This window comes from Scyliorhinus canicula, chromosome 6, assembly GCF_902713615.1.
Source record: "Scyliorhinus canicula chromosome 6, sScyCan1.1, whole genome shotgun sequence".
Lineage (NCBI taxonomy): Eukaryota > Metazoa > Chordata > Chondrichthyes > Carcharhiniformes > Scyliorhinidae > Scyliorhinus > Scyliorhinus canicula.
This window is the reverse complement of record NC_052151.1, coordinates 46,234,044-46,247,081: the sequence shown is the minus strand read 5'-3', so window position 1 is coordinate 46,247,081 and position 13,038 is coordinate 46,234,044.

Sequence of the window (13,038 nt, the reverse complement as noted above, 5' to 3'; positions counted from 1 at the left end):
TCTGACAGTGGTGACAGAAAAAGATTAGATGGCCAGAATCTTACAGGCCCCTAGGAGGGGCTGAGGTGCTGGAATGCTAGGGGCTGAGCCAGTAAAATCGCAGAGAGCCATGTTGGGTCGACTGCCAAATGCAGTCCCGCTGACGGAACAATTTTCCAACAGTTGGGACTGGACACAGTGAGGCTGTCCACTCCAAGAAGGTGGGCAGCCTACTTCCATAATTAAAGACCCAATCAGAGGTCACTTTACACGGCTTTCAGCATTTTGTCAACAGTGAGACCATTTGCCCCCTTCAGGGACCCCCCCCCCCCCAACCCCAACAACATGTTTTCTGCACTGTATGTTCTGTGTTCTATGTAGGGAGGCTGCCAGCTAAATGGAGCTGGAGACCAAGAACAGCCCGGGATAAGAATTTATTGAGCAAAGAGGGGGTCACAGGCAGGAAAGGCAGCTCCTGTGGCACAATTTCTACGGAGGGTCTTTCCTTGTGACACTGAGCACAATAGAAAGAGAGAAAAACTTGCACTTGTGTAGCATTTTTCACAAACACTAGTTGTCTAAGTGCTTTACAGTCAATGATGTGAAGTGTAGTGACTGTTGTAATTTAGGAAAGGCCGGAACTAATTTGCACTTGGCCATCTCCCACAGCACAGCAACGCGATAATGATCAGGTAATCTGCTGTTTGGATGTTGATTGAGGGAGAAATTTTGGCCACACGTCAGAGATAACATCCTTCAAAATAGTGCTGCGGGACCTTTCATATCCATACAAGTAGGCAGATGAGGCCTCAGGTCAAATCCAAAAGGTGACACTTCTCAGAGCACAATGCTCCTTTAGTAACGCATGTGAGGGACCGCCTTAGTTTCTGGGCTCAAGCCCTGGAGTGGGCCTTGAACCCAGAACCTTATATTTCAGAGGTAGGTGTGCTCCCAACTAAGTCATGGCTACCACAACATTTTTCTGTCAATTCACCCTCCCATTTGTCAAAGACGTCTCCTATGTTGTTCAGCAGTCCCCACCTCTGCCGGTGGTGTTTCTGAGGCTTCAAAGCTGCTGGTTATTCCATTGGACCAGCATCATCAGGAGATCGCCCGCCATCTTTAATTGGGCAGTGGGCCCACAGATGGTCAATTAGGGACAGGATTTTCCGGCTCTTTCCGCCGGTGGAATTTTCCAGTTCCAGTGAAGTTGAGACCCCCTCCCACCCCCTCCCACCACCTTCCAGCCCCCGTGGCAGGTTCCGCATCAGCGGGACAGGCGAGCCAGGCAAAACTCCATCGACTTTGGTCAGACTGGAAGATCCCGCCGGCAGCCTCTGTCGTGGGAAAATCCGCCCGGCTGGGGATGGGAAATCCCAGCCTCGGGGTCTGTCTATCATAAAAGTGACAAGCAGGTCCCACTGCCATCAAGTGAGGACTCGAAACCCACTTTTTACCCTGCCATCCGGGTCTTGAGTCCTAAACAAATTCAGCCCAATGCTGCAGTCCCCCAATCTATTGGCAGACTTTGTTTCACTCTCCACAGGTGCTGCCTCACCTGCTGAGTATTTCCAGCTTTTTCTGTTTTATTTGTTATTTTGTTAAAAAGATTCCTTCTCATTCCTGCACAGCTTGGCTGCTGTGTTTGGTTCCAAGGATCACAGTGAAGTGCTTGTGGATTCCTGAGAATGTCACCAGGTGCTACATATATGCAACTCTGCTATCAAAATCTATGCAGGCTGTGAAACATGCTTGTTATTTCACACACATGCCGTTTCTTCCATATCGATGTGTGAGATAGCAACTTCAACAAGAACTACTTTCCCTGAACTGCCAGCAGTTTAAATATAAATTCGAAAGCTCTGCACCCCTGCACCCTCAATGAGTGCCTGCTGTAACCATGGCAACTTTACTTAACATGACTGCCCCTAATTATTGCAAAGTATTACCAGCATAAGAGAAAAAAACACTCCCAGCAATCATGAAGAAACGTACAGCCACTGAGACAAGCTGCAGTTTAATGAAAGAGACGGATTTTCCACCAAGCTCCACATCGAGCAGGCAGCAGAGACATGCACTATTTCATTCTGCCCTTTTCAGTCAGACAGCTCCTGATAACTTCGCAAGCATGTTGATTTTGCCCTGTGCACTGGGCCACTGCCCCATGTCACCATGCAACAGAAAAAGGCCATCGCCTTCAGAAATACAAAATGCAAATTAATCACTCAGCAGCTCAATGAGAAAAGGTAGGTCTCGTTTTCAAGTGCCCACCTGGCAGAAACGGGTACAGGATAGGGGTCAAGGGGAGCAGGAGGCAGCTAAAACAGCAGCAGTAGTTAGGTCGTGGTAGATACCTTGTTGTTCGAGTGCTTCCACGATTGACTTTGGACTTTTTACAGCAGAAATACTTATGCTAAAGTGTGGTAGCAAGGTTCCTTTGGCAGTTTATTGGGCAGCTTGGTAGCACAATGGTTAGCACAGTTGCCTCATAGTGCCAGGCTCCCAGGTTCAATTCCCAGCTTGGGTCACTGTCTGTGTGGAGTCTGCTTGTTCTTCCCCGTGTCTGCGTGGGTTTCCTCCGGGTGCTCCGGTTTCCTCCCACAAGTCCAAAGATGTGCAGGTTAGGTAAATTGGCCATGCTAAATTGCCCTTAGTTTCCAAAAAAGGTTAGGTGGGGTTACTGGGTTATAGGGATAGGTTCGTAGTGTCGGCTTAAATGGGGTGCTCTTTCCAAGGGCCGGTGCAGACTCGATGAGCCAAATGGCTTTCTTCTGTACTGAAACTTCAATGATCTTTTAAGGGGGCGGGCTCCACAGACCAAAGACTGGTTTGGGGCCAATCATGTAGGAGCACGGGAGCGCAGCCAATGGGGAGGTTGCACGGGGCCCTGGGAGCAAGAATCTGGGTAGTGTGGACCACAGAGCTGAAGGGTAAAGACCGTGGTATAGTCTTCTGTGCTTTTGCCTTTCATTAAAAACCCCCTTTGTTTACTACTGGAAGCCTCCAGTGTCTGTCTCGAGCCACCACATTGACAACGAGGTAAAGGTTTTCGATCGCAGCCGACAGTCAACGTGAATTGAAGGGGAGGAAGAAAGAAGCAGTTGAGAAAGTAGAGAAGCTCCAGCAGGAGTCGGAACCATTTAAACCATGAATGAAAATGCTGACCATTGAAAAACTAGACTCATTTGACTGAGGGGTTGAGGATTGGAATCAGCACATTGAATTGCTCTGCTGTCTTTTTACATGGGAATGTGATACTGACATTTTCTGGGCCCCAAACATAAGATTTAATTAGGAACCTCATGTGTCTGGAGGCACCCGACTCAAGGACCTTTGGCCAGACTGTGAAATTGGTTAAAGAATATTTCAACCCAAGGCCTTTGATTATCCTCCAACGTTATGGTGGGATTCTCTGGCCGCATTCACCCGGCGACCGGAGAATCCCACCTGAGGTCAATGAATTTTTCCATTGTTGGCATCTCGCCGTGGAGTTCATGCAGCGGGCAGGGCGGTAGAATCCAGTCCTATAAGTTTAACTCTGCAATGAGGGACCATGAACAGTCTGTCTCAGTCTCAGGTGACTATCTGTGTGCAGCTTGCCCTTTCTGTCTGCGTGGGTTTCCTTCAGGTACACCGGCTTCCTCCCACAGGAGGAAGATGTGCAGGTTAGATGGATTGGCCATGCTAAATTGCCTCATAGTGACCAACGGTTAGATAGGTTACAGATTTATGGGGATAGGGCGCGGGAGTGGGACTATGCAGGGCGCTCTTTCAGAGGGTCCAGTGCAAATCCGATGGGCTGAATGGCCTCTTTCTGTACTGTATGGATTCTATGGTGCATAGCCAGGCTTTTCCAGCTGGCCGAGCACTGTGAGTGCTCACTTAGTGACATTTTGCGAGATCAGCTGGTTTGTGGAACCCATAACCATGATATCCAGAAGAAGCTTACATTGGAAAAAGCAATCGGGATAGCCCAGTTGATGGAGTGTGCCAAAAATGGCGCCACCAGCTTCAAAGAGTGGCTGAAGGCGTGGTTAACCAGGTATGGGATGAAATGGCCGCGAGGTGTGTGGTGGGATCAACAGGCACAGCGCAAAACCAGACACAGTCCTGGAGACAGGACTGGAACCCAAGGAGCGGGAAAGAGTCGGGGCATGAACCTGAATCCAAGGTGGTCTGATATTGTTGTGTAGAGGACCATCCTCGGGAAACCTGCCATGTTCGGGATTTTTTGTGCTTCCGATATAACTAAGGCGGCACATTCAAGCACGTTGCCGCGTGAAGCAAAGTGTGCTAATGCGAAAAACAAAACAACAGCAGTAGCAGTCCACTGAACTTAGTGGCGAAGAGCTCTGAAGAAGTGCAGGCAATGCATTATTTGAATGGAGTCCCATTGGATAAGACAGCTCCGATTGAAATTGTCTTGAGGGTAAATGGTAGACCACTTATAACTGAAGTCGACACTGGGGCTTCGGTGACCAGAGTGGATAAGCAGACCTTCCAATATCTTCACGCTGGTACACACTCCTTAATACTCTTTGAAGAGTATTACAGCCAAGCTTTCAACACACACAGAGGAAATGTTGAAGATCCTCTGAACAGCCAATACCCCAGTGGTCTACAGAGGGCAGGAGGCCAATTTGCCTTTGTTTGTCATGAAAATACATAGACCCAGTTTGTTGGGAAGAGACAGGGTACAGTAGGTTTGGCTCAACTGGGTGGAAATCTTCAAAATATCTAATGCTGTCCTCCAAGATACCTTAAGGAGAATCATAGAATCCCTATGGTACAGAAGGAGGCCATTTGGCCCATCGGGTCTGCACCGACCCTTTCCCTCGCCCCATTGCAATAACCCCTTAACCTAACCGACACATCTTTACAGTAAGAAGTCTTACAACACCAGGTTGAAGTCCAACAGGTTTATTTGGAATCACTAGCTTTCAGTGCGTAGCTCCTTCATCAGGTGAGTGAAGAGATAAGTTACACAAACACATAAATAGACAAAGCCAGTGATGCAAGATGATGTTTTGGATGAAAGTCTTTGCAGGTAATTAAATCTTTACAGGCCCAGACAGTGTGACTGGAAAGAGGGATAATCACAGGTTAAAGAGGTGTGAATTGTCTCAAGCCAGGACAGTTGCTAAGATTTTGCAAGCCCAGGCCAGATGGTGGAGGGGGGGGGGGGGGGGGGGGGGGTTAACTGTAGTTAGACATGAATTCAATGTCCTGGCCACTAAGCCAACTAAACCAACCCCCACCCTCCCCCCAAAAACAACATACCTGAAGATACGCCCACAAACCAGCAAAGGGGTCAAAAAGATAATAATGGCAGCAAGAGCCAGGAAAGGAAGGATAAGGCTGCAGACACGAGGAGCGAGTCAGAGCAGGGTATGGCAGAGCCAGCTTACACACCAATAGGACAATAGATGGAGATGAAATGAAAATGGCTTATTGTCACGAGTAGGCTTCAATTAAGTTACTGTGAAAAGCCCCTAGTCACCACATTCCGGCACCTGTCCGGGGAGGCTGGTACGGGAATCAAACCGGGCTGCTGGCCTGCTTGGTCTGCTTTAAAAGCCAGCGATTTAGCCTGGTGAGCTAAACCATCCTAATACAGGAGCTCTTAAAGCACAGGGACGCCATAAAAAAATAAATCATGATAACGGTGAAGTCGGCAGACACACTGGCCCGATTCCAAGAAGTGCTGGAGACGACAGAACAATGACTGGAGGCGCATGAGGCGACGGTACGGGAGCTCGAATAGGCAGCTACCAACCAGGGAGACTGGATCGTCTCACTGGAAGCAGAGGTTGGTGGCGGCCCAGGGAGAAGGTGGAAGACCAAGAAAACAGGTCTCGCTGCCAGAACCTCAGGATTGTGGGAGTACCAGAGGGCAGTGAGGGAAGAACTCTGACAGAGTATGTGGACCAGATGCTGGGCAAGCTTGTCAGGGGCAAAAGCTTCTCCAACCCCCAAACGTAGACAGGGTCCACACGTCGCTTTCTCACAGGCCCAAGACTGGAGAACCACCGTGGGCCTTTATCGCCAAGCTCCACCAGTTTCAGGACAAGGAGCCGATCCTGAACTGGCACAAACCACACATGTACCAAGACATTGGGGCCGACCTGGCCAAACGCCGGGCCATGTTTGATGGGGCCAAAACAGTTCTAGTTAACAGCAGGGTACGGTTTGGGATGCTGTACCCGGCCAAACATTGGGTGACCTACCAAATCAAGGAACATGCAGGGAGGAGTGGAGGAGTTCATCCACGAGAAGAATGGGCTGGGAAAGTAGCCAAAGTAATGGACACCAATGGACCATTATCAATGATGAATTTGCTTCACTCTTGCACAAATGCATGTCCTAGGGAGTTGGGGTGGAGGGGCGGGGGGGGGGGGAGGGGGGGGAGTGCAGAATAGGGCAGAAGGGTACCAAACCAGGAAAGGAGGGTGCAGAAAGGGATAGAATAGGTGGGAAATGGGGTAGTCACTCCTTGGAGTAGCCGCTATGCTGGTGAGCATGCGAGTACAGGGAAGTAAGTGGCGAGGGGGGACCGCGGTGCAGCTCCTGAAAGAGAGAGAGCACCTGGTAGAAAGGTGGGAGCAAAACTTGGCTGGGGTGAAGGGGGAAGGAAGGTCAGGGGGGTTATGGGATGGATAGATGGACTCTGGGAGCGTTCGGGAAATGGAGGGAGTGAGGGGAGAGCAAAGGGTATTTTGGAATGCTGGAACAAAGAAATCAATCGTGGCCATCTTGAATGATCCCCAAACAAAGGGAAACCCCGGAGTGTTTCAGGACGATCATGATAGAGTGAATACAACTTGGGGGAAGTGACCATGTGCAGTTATTCATGAAGGCCTCGCCTTCTCAACCTTGGCCCTCGCCTGAGGTGTGGTGATCCTCAGGTTAAATCACCACCAGTCAGCTCTCCCCCTCAAAGGGGGAAGCAGCCCACGAGTCTGGGACTATGGTGACTTTACCTTTCCTGTAGGTGAGAACAGAACTGAGCTTCATATCTTAAAATCCTTCCCTAATTTGGGCTCAGCATTTCTGCCCGGGCCCCGATGAGTGAGGGGTGTTTAAGGTGGCACTTAATTAATCTACCAAATTGCTAAAATGTGGGAGGCAACTTCTCTATTGAAGGGTAGGACTGGCAAGATCATAAACATTGTAGTTAATTGGTTTATCTGAATTAACTAAGGGAGGGAGTCACCTACTCTCATTAAATGATCGAGGTGAAATTGCACATTGGCTCGAAGGCAGATTTATACGGCCCTATCCTAAATTCAGTTCTAATTGCTGAATATAATTGAGCATTGTGACTGTTTAGAAAGGTCTGTAAATGGGATTCAGACTGTTTCGTGACTCTGCACATATTTCTTGACCCTCCACACCACGAAAACTGTCAGTCCCTTCTCTCTCTTTTTAATTAAATGTCTGTCCACTTGTGCTGATTTCATGGGCGAAATTCTCCCAAAACGGGAGAAATCGTAAAACTGCCGTAAAACCCGCCCGGGTTTTACGGCAGCGCGCCCCTTCCCGACGGGGGACCGATTCTGGTCCCCCGTCGGGGCTAGCAGCCCGACGTCGGAGGCTCCGACAAGTCGGGCTTAACGAAAATGTTAAGCCCGCTTGCCGGAGTTAGCGCCGGCTGACGCGTCATATGACGTCAGCCGCGCATGCGCAGGTGGGAAGACTCCACCCGCGCATGCGCGGGTGACGTCATCGCGTTTTTGCGCGAAACCCGCGCATGCGCGGGCCGGGTTGCCCCTCAGCCGCCCCGCGTATTGATACTGCGGGGCGGCGGAAGGACAAATAGTGCGCGGGCATCGGGCCCGCTGCCCGCGATCGGTGCCCACCGATCGCGGGCCCATGGCACCCTTGGCACGGCCGTGGTACTGCCGTGCCAATCGGTGCCATGGTTATTTTTTGCGAGTTTGTCACGACGTTTTTACGAACGGCAGGACCAGGTGTGTTTGCCGTTCGTAAAAAGGTCGTAAAGGGCTGGGACTTCGGCCCATCTAACAGCTGAGAATCGCTGCCGGCCGTAAAAAAACGGCGGCAGCGATTCTTGTCGGGATTTCGGCAGGGGGGGGGGGGGGGGAGAATAGCGGGAGGGCGTCAAAAAAGTCGGGAAGGCCCTCCCCCTATTCTCCCACCCGTCGTGGGGGGGGAGAATTTCGCCCCATGTGTCTGAACGCGGATGTATTCAATCACACAACTCATCCAGTTGACATAAATCTCAGCGTTGAGACCACTTGGAATATGGAAGGCACCGTGTCGCTGAGAGAGGGGGGGGACAGGGGGCTGGATTCTCTGTCCCGCCGCGCCACATTTCTGTTTTAGCATGCCGGCGGGATGCTCTGTTACGCCGGCTGGTCAATGAACCCCATTGAAACCCTCCCATTGTGGGGCAGCCCCACGCCATCAGGAAACCCCCTGGCTGCCGGCAAAAAGGAGAATCCTGACGGCGGAGAATCCAGCCCAGGATGTCTTTCCCTTACCTTTCATTTTAGCTTTGAGCTGCGTTTCAAAGTTTAATGATTAAAACACAAGGCTAAACTTTTCAGATCAATGGTCTTCCATCACAACCATCAGGTGCTGCCAGATCTGCTGACTATTTCTAGTATAGTCTGTATTAAATACAGGTACTTCTTATTCTGGGGGTTGGTTAACTCAATATTGACATAAATTCAATGCAGCAGGTGCTACTGAATAGTGATTAAGAACAGGAAAACTAGATGATTTTCTTTCCCTTCCTTGCCAGGAGCAAGAAAACTTTGCCTTGACTCAGCGAAGACTGGGGAAGTGAACGTGATGTGGGTTCCAAAGGCTATCGTTGGTCTCGAAGATCGACCGGTGTGGAATCCAAAGGTTGTCCAGTTGGCAAAAGTGGGTCCCAGGAAAAAAAGTGTGAAAAACACTGCTATACTGACACAGCAGAATAACAACCCTGGGGGGACTCCCGGATAAGCTCCAACTCCCGAAAGGAAAACAGCTCAGGTACATGGAAATTAGAAACTTCCTCTGAAAAGAGACGCCGACGTTCCTCCAGATACCAGGACACACAACTGGACAGGCGTCTGACCACTGGTGAACTAGGGGACAGTAATTGTGCTGGCATGGACGGACGACTATTAGAGGAGGAATATTCACCCCATGACGAAACACAGGAGAAATGGGAGGAGGAACTAGGCATGGAGATAGCAGGAGGACTCTGGATCAATGTACTGCACAGGGTGATCTCCACCTCCTCATGTGCAGGGCTGAGTCTAACGTGGCTAATGATGGTGTACAAAGTGCAACGAACCAGAACAAGAATGAGCGGGTTCTTCCTGGAGGTGGAGGACAAATGTGAACAGTACGGGAGGCCCGGCCAACAACACCAAATGTTCTGGTGTTGCCCCAGGCATGTCGGATTCTGAACGACCTTCTTTGAGGCCATGTCCAAGATTGTGGGGGTGAGGGTGGAGCCGTGCCCACTAGTGGCAGTCTTCAGGGTATCGGAACAGCCAGAGCTCCTCATGGGGAGAGGGGCATACTCCATAGTCTTTGCCTCCTTGATTGCTCGGCTGATGATCGGCTGCGCCACCCACGTTGGTAGACTGGCTGTCTGATCTGGATCAGAGGAAAGCTTCCACAATGCGTGGCGGCTATTCACCAGCCTGTTCCAAGACCTGTTTGTGACCAACTGAAGGAATAGAGGAAGGAGAAGAGAGGGGGAAGGGGAGGAGAGGAGGGAGGGGTGTGGGGCGGGGGGGGGGGGGGGGGAGTGGTGGGAAAGCCACCAAGAGTAACACAGGGCAAGCAGGAAAGGGGAACCAGAAGGGACAAAGAGCAAGAGCAACGGTTGGAAGTGACCACACCCGGCAGATGCTGAGCACGCCTCCCTCTGGCACATTTTAGTACCAGGAAACAATGAAACCAGGGGCAAAGCTACACAGTGACCACTGACCATCACTGGGAGCTCGCCAACCGGGGCAAACAGAGGTTAAAGTTCGCTATCAGGTGCGATTAGCAGGGTGTTTCTCAGCAGCTACAGTGCCAGGAAACATCCTGCTTTCCAATGGCACTTTTCCATTTTTTTGGCGTCGGTGCGTTTCTCTCCGCCGTGGCTGTACTGAGTGTGATTTCCTGCAAGTGAAGCTCACTAGAAGGAAGTCTGCTCACAGATCGGGGTGCCAAATTGTCCTGCAGCCCCGATCTCCCTCCCCGCTCTGCTTTCAGACCCCCCCCTTGCATTATTTACTCCCCTCAACCTCCCCCCAACCTGGGAGGCCCCCAGGATCCCGCCTCAACCCCTCCAAGTGCAAGGCCCCACCTGGCCCAACCCCTGGAACTGCCAACCTGGTACCTGGGCACCCAGGCACTTCCAGCCTGGCACCCTGGCAGTGCCACCTGGGCGAAATCCAGATTGCGTCGGGTGGATCTGGTCGGGTGACGTGCATTCAGCCTGGCACGGAATCCCGATTTGGCACTCGCACACAATTCACCCATTGAGCCTGGATCCGTGTTGGGCACAAATAGTTTGCTAAATTGCGGCCATAGTCTTTCATTGTATCCCAAACAAATGAACTCCCTTCCTTTCTCAAGGATAAATCAACATATTGGAAAAATTACAGAAATCTCCCTTGCTTCAGATTTGTGGCATTGAATATTTTTCCCCCTGACATCGCAGCAAGCACCGCCCAATTTATACCATCTAATGGCAGTAGCATGTAGCTTTCACTGTCCCTGGATGGAAGCAGACTTTGCACGATCAATTATTATGTTCTCCGTGTCTCCTTTTCTCTTTTACTGCCAAAATTGGATAGACCACAGGATATGAGTTTAATACAAACAAAGGCAGTAACTTGTTTGCCTCGGTTACAGATCAGTTTACAGCATAGCAACATGCTGTGGTGCAAACCACTAAGATACACAACACTGCTCATCAACTGGCTGGTACACATTCTGAGGTCTGCTTCATCAGACTCCCTGCTGCTATACAGGACTGAACAAACTTCAGATGGAAACAACCATTCCAGCAATTTGTGAATCCCTGATGTAATCTGTGATCATAACACCTTTTAAAAATTCTGCTTCCAGACTCAGTGATATGGCTCAAGGCACAGAGAAACAACACCCTCAGTTTACTACATCTGGTATTATGCACCATTAGCAAACTCCATACTAACCTTGACAAATCACACAATTGATGTAATATTATTTTTGTGCACAGTTATACAGAGATGCATTTGATATTATTACAACAGGGTAGATGTATCTCCTGTATCCTTTCTGAAGATCGGTCTTTCTATTTTAGCAACGTTGGAAATATGCATCTCGAGTGAATTCGACAATTTCAACAAGGCCAACTTTATTTCGGAGTGCCGAATAGTGGAAAAATACAATTGTGCATTCAGCAACAGCTAGTGATGGAGCAGCTCAGAAGTTGCTCATATTAATTATTGTTCCACTGCAGTCATTTGGAATCAGTTAGGAAGGACCAGGGATATCAAAGCTGGGATGTCATGGTTCAATGTGACATGATTTGGGGTTGGTTAGCTCAGTTGGCTAGACAGCTGGTTCATGGTGTGGAGCGAAGCCAACAGTACGGGGGTTATTCATGAAGCCCTCCCTTCTCAACCTTGCCCGTCGCATAAGGTGTGGTGACCTTCAGGTTAGATCACCACCAGTCAGCTCTCCCCCTCAACAGGGAAAGCAACCTCTGGTAATGTGGTAACACTTATCTATTTTTACATATGGTGTAATGCCACCCCTGTAGTATAGAGCGGTTATCCACTGTGCTTTTGAGGGAGCTGCTACATGAATATTAATGTCCTCTTCCGCTTTCAGGTGCCATGCACTAAGGGGGCATCGGCGGCCATGGACTCCCATTGGTTTCGTCCGCGATTATGCTGGGCAAAGTACTGCAGTGGTTTGCCAATGCCTTCTGCAATATGGTCAACCGAGAAATTCTCCCACTCCTACTGCCTTATCAGGCATTTTGAAAGGATTTACAAGCTGATAAACAATCTGTGTGCCACATTATGCACATACTTTCCATGGTCATCAAGTCCTCAAGAGGGTGTAGAGGTAATAATAATAATGATCTTTATTAGTGTCACAAGTAGGCTTACATTAGCACTGCAATGAAGTTACTGTGAAAAGCCCCTGGTCGTCACATTCCCGCTATCACTGCACCACAAGGCCTCCTGGAATATTAATGCATATTATGAATTTAATATTTCTTATTTTGTTCAGGACTAGTTCCTGGAGTTATTTCTCTTTTGGGTTTGATGTATTCTGCTGAAAATAATGGAGGACCAAGAAGCATGGATAAGATGATGTGGCCCATGACTTGATGCATTTACTTAACTTTCGTGTAATCTCACTGTAAGTTAAAATGAGCCCTGATAGTCATTGAATTTAATATCAACCTGCTGTTAAATCATAGAATTTACAGTGCAGAAGGAGGCCATTCGGCCCATCGAGTCTGCACCCGCTCTTGGAAAGAGCACTCTAGCGAAAGTCAACACCTCCACCCTATCCCCATAACCCAGTAACCCCACCCAACACCAAAGGCAATTTTGGACACTAAGGGCAATTTATCATGGCCAATCCACCTAACCTGCACATCTTTGGACTGTGGGAGGAAACCGGAGCACCCGGAGGAAACCCACGCACACACGGGGAGGATGTGCAGACTCCGCACAGACAGTGACCCAAGCCGGATTCGAACCTGTTACCCTGGAGCTGTGAAGCAATTGTGCTATCCACAATGCTACCGTGCTGCCCTATCAATTAAATGATAAGTTAATTATTTTTCTGTTATTCCCTGCAAGAGACCGTTCAATACTGGTAATTTAACTATCATTTTTAAACAGTATTTTACCTATCTTTCATTATTTCTTTGTCAAGCATTTAAGTTTAGTTCAATAAATTTGTAATTTCTGCCTTGGTCGACATAGCTGTTTTTCTTTTTTAAGATTCCTAAAATATATGGGAATGCATCAAAGTTATAACGCAACACTAGTCTTTCACGCTGCACTGAGCTACAAAAATAATGTCAAGTGC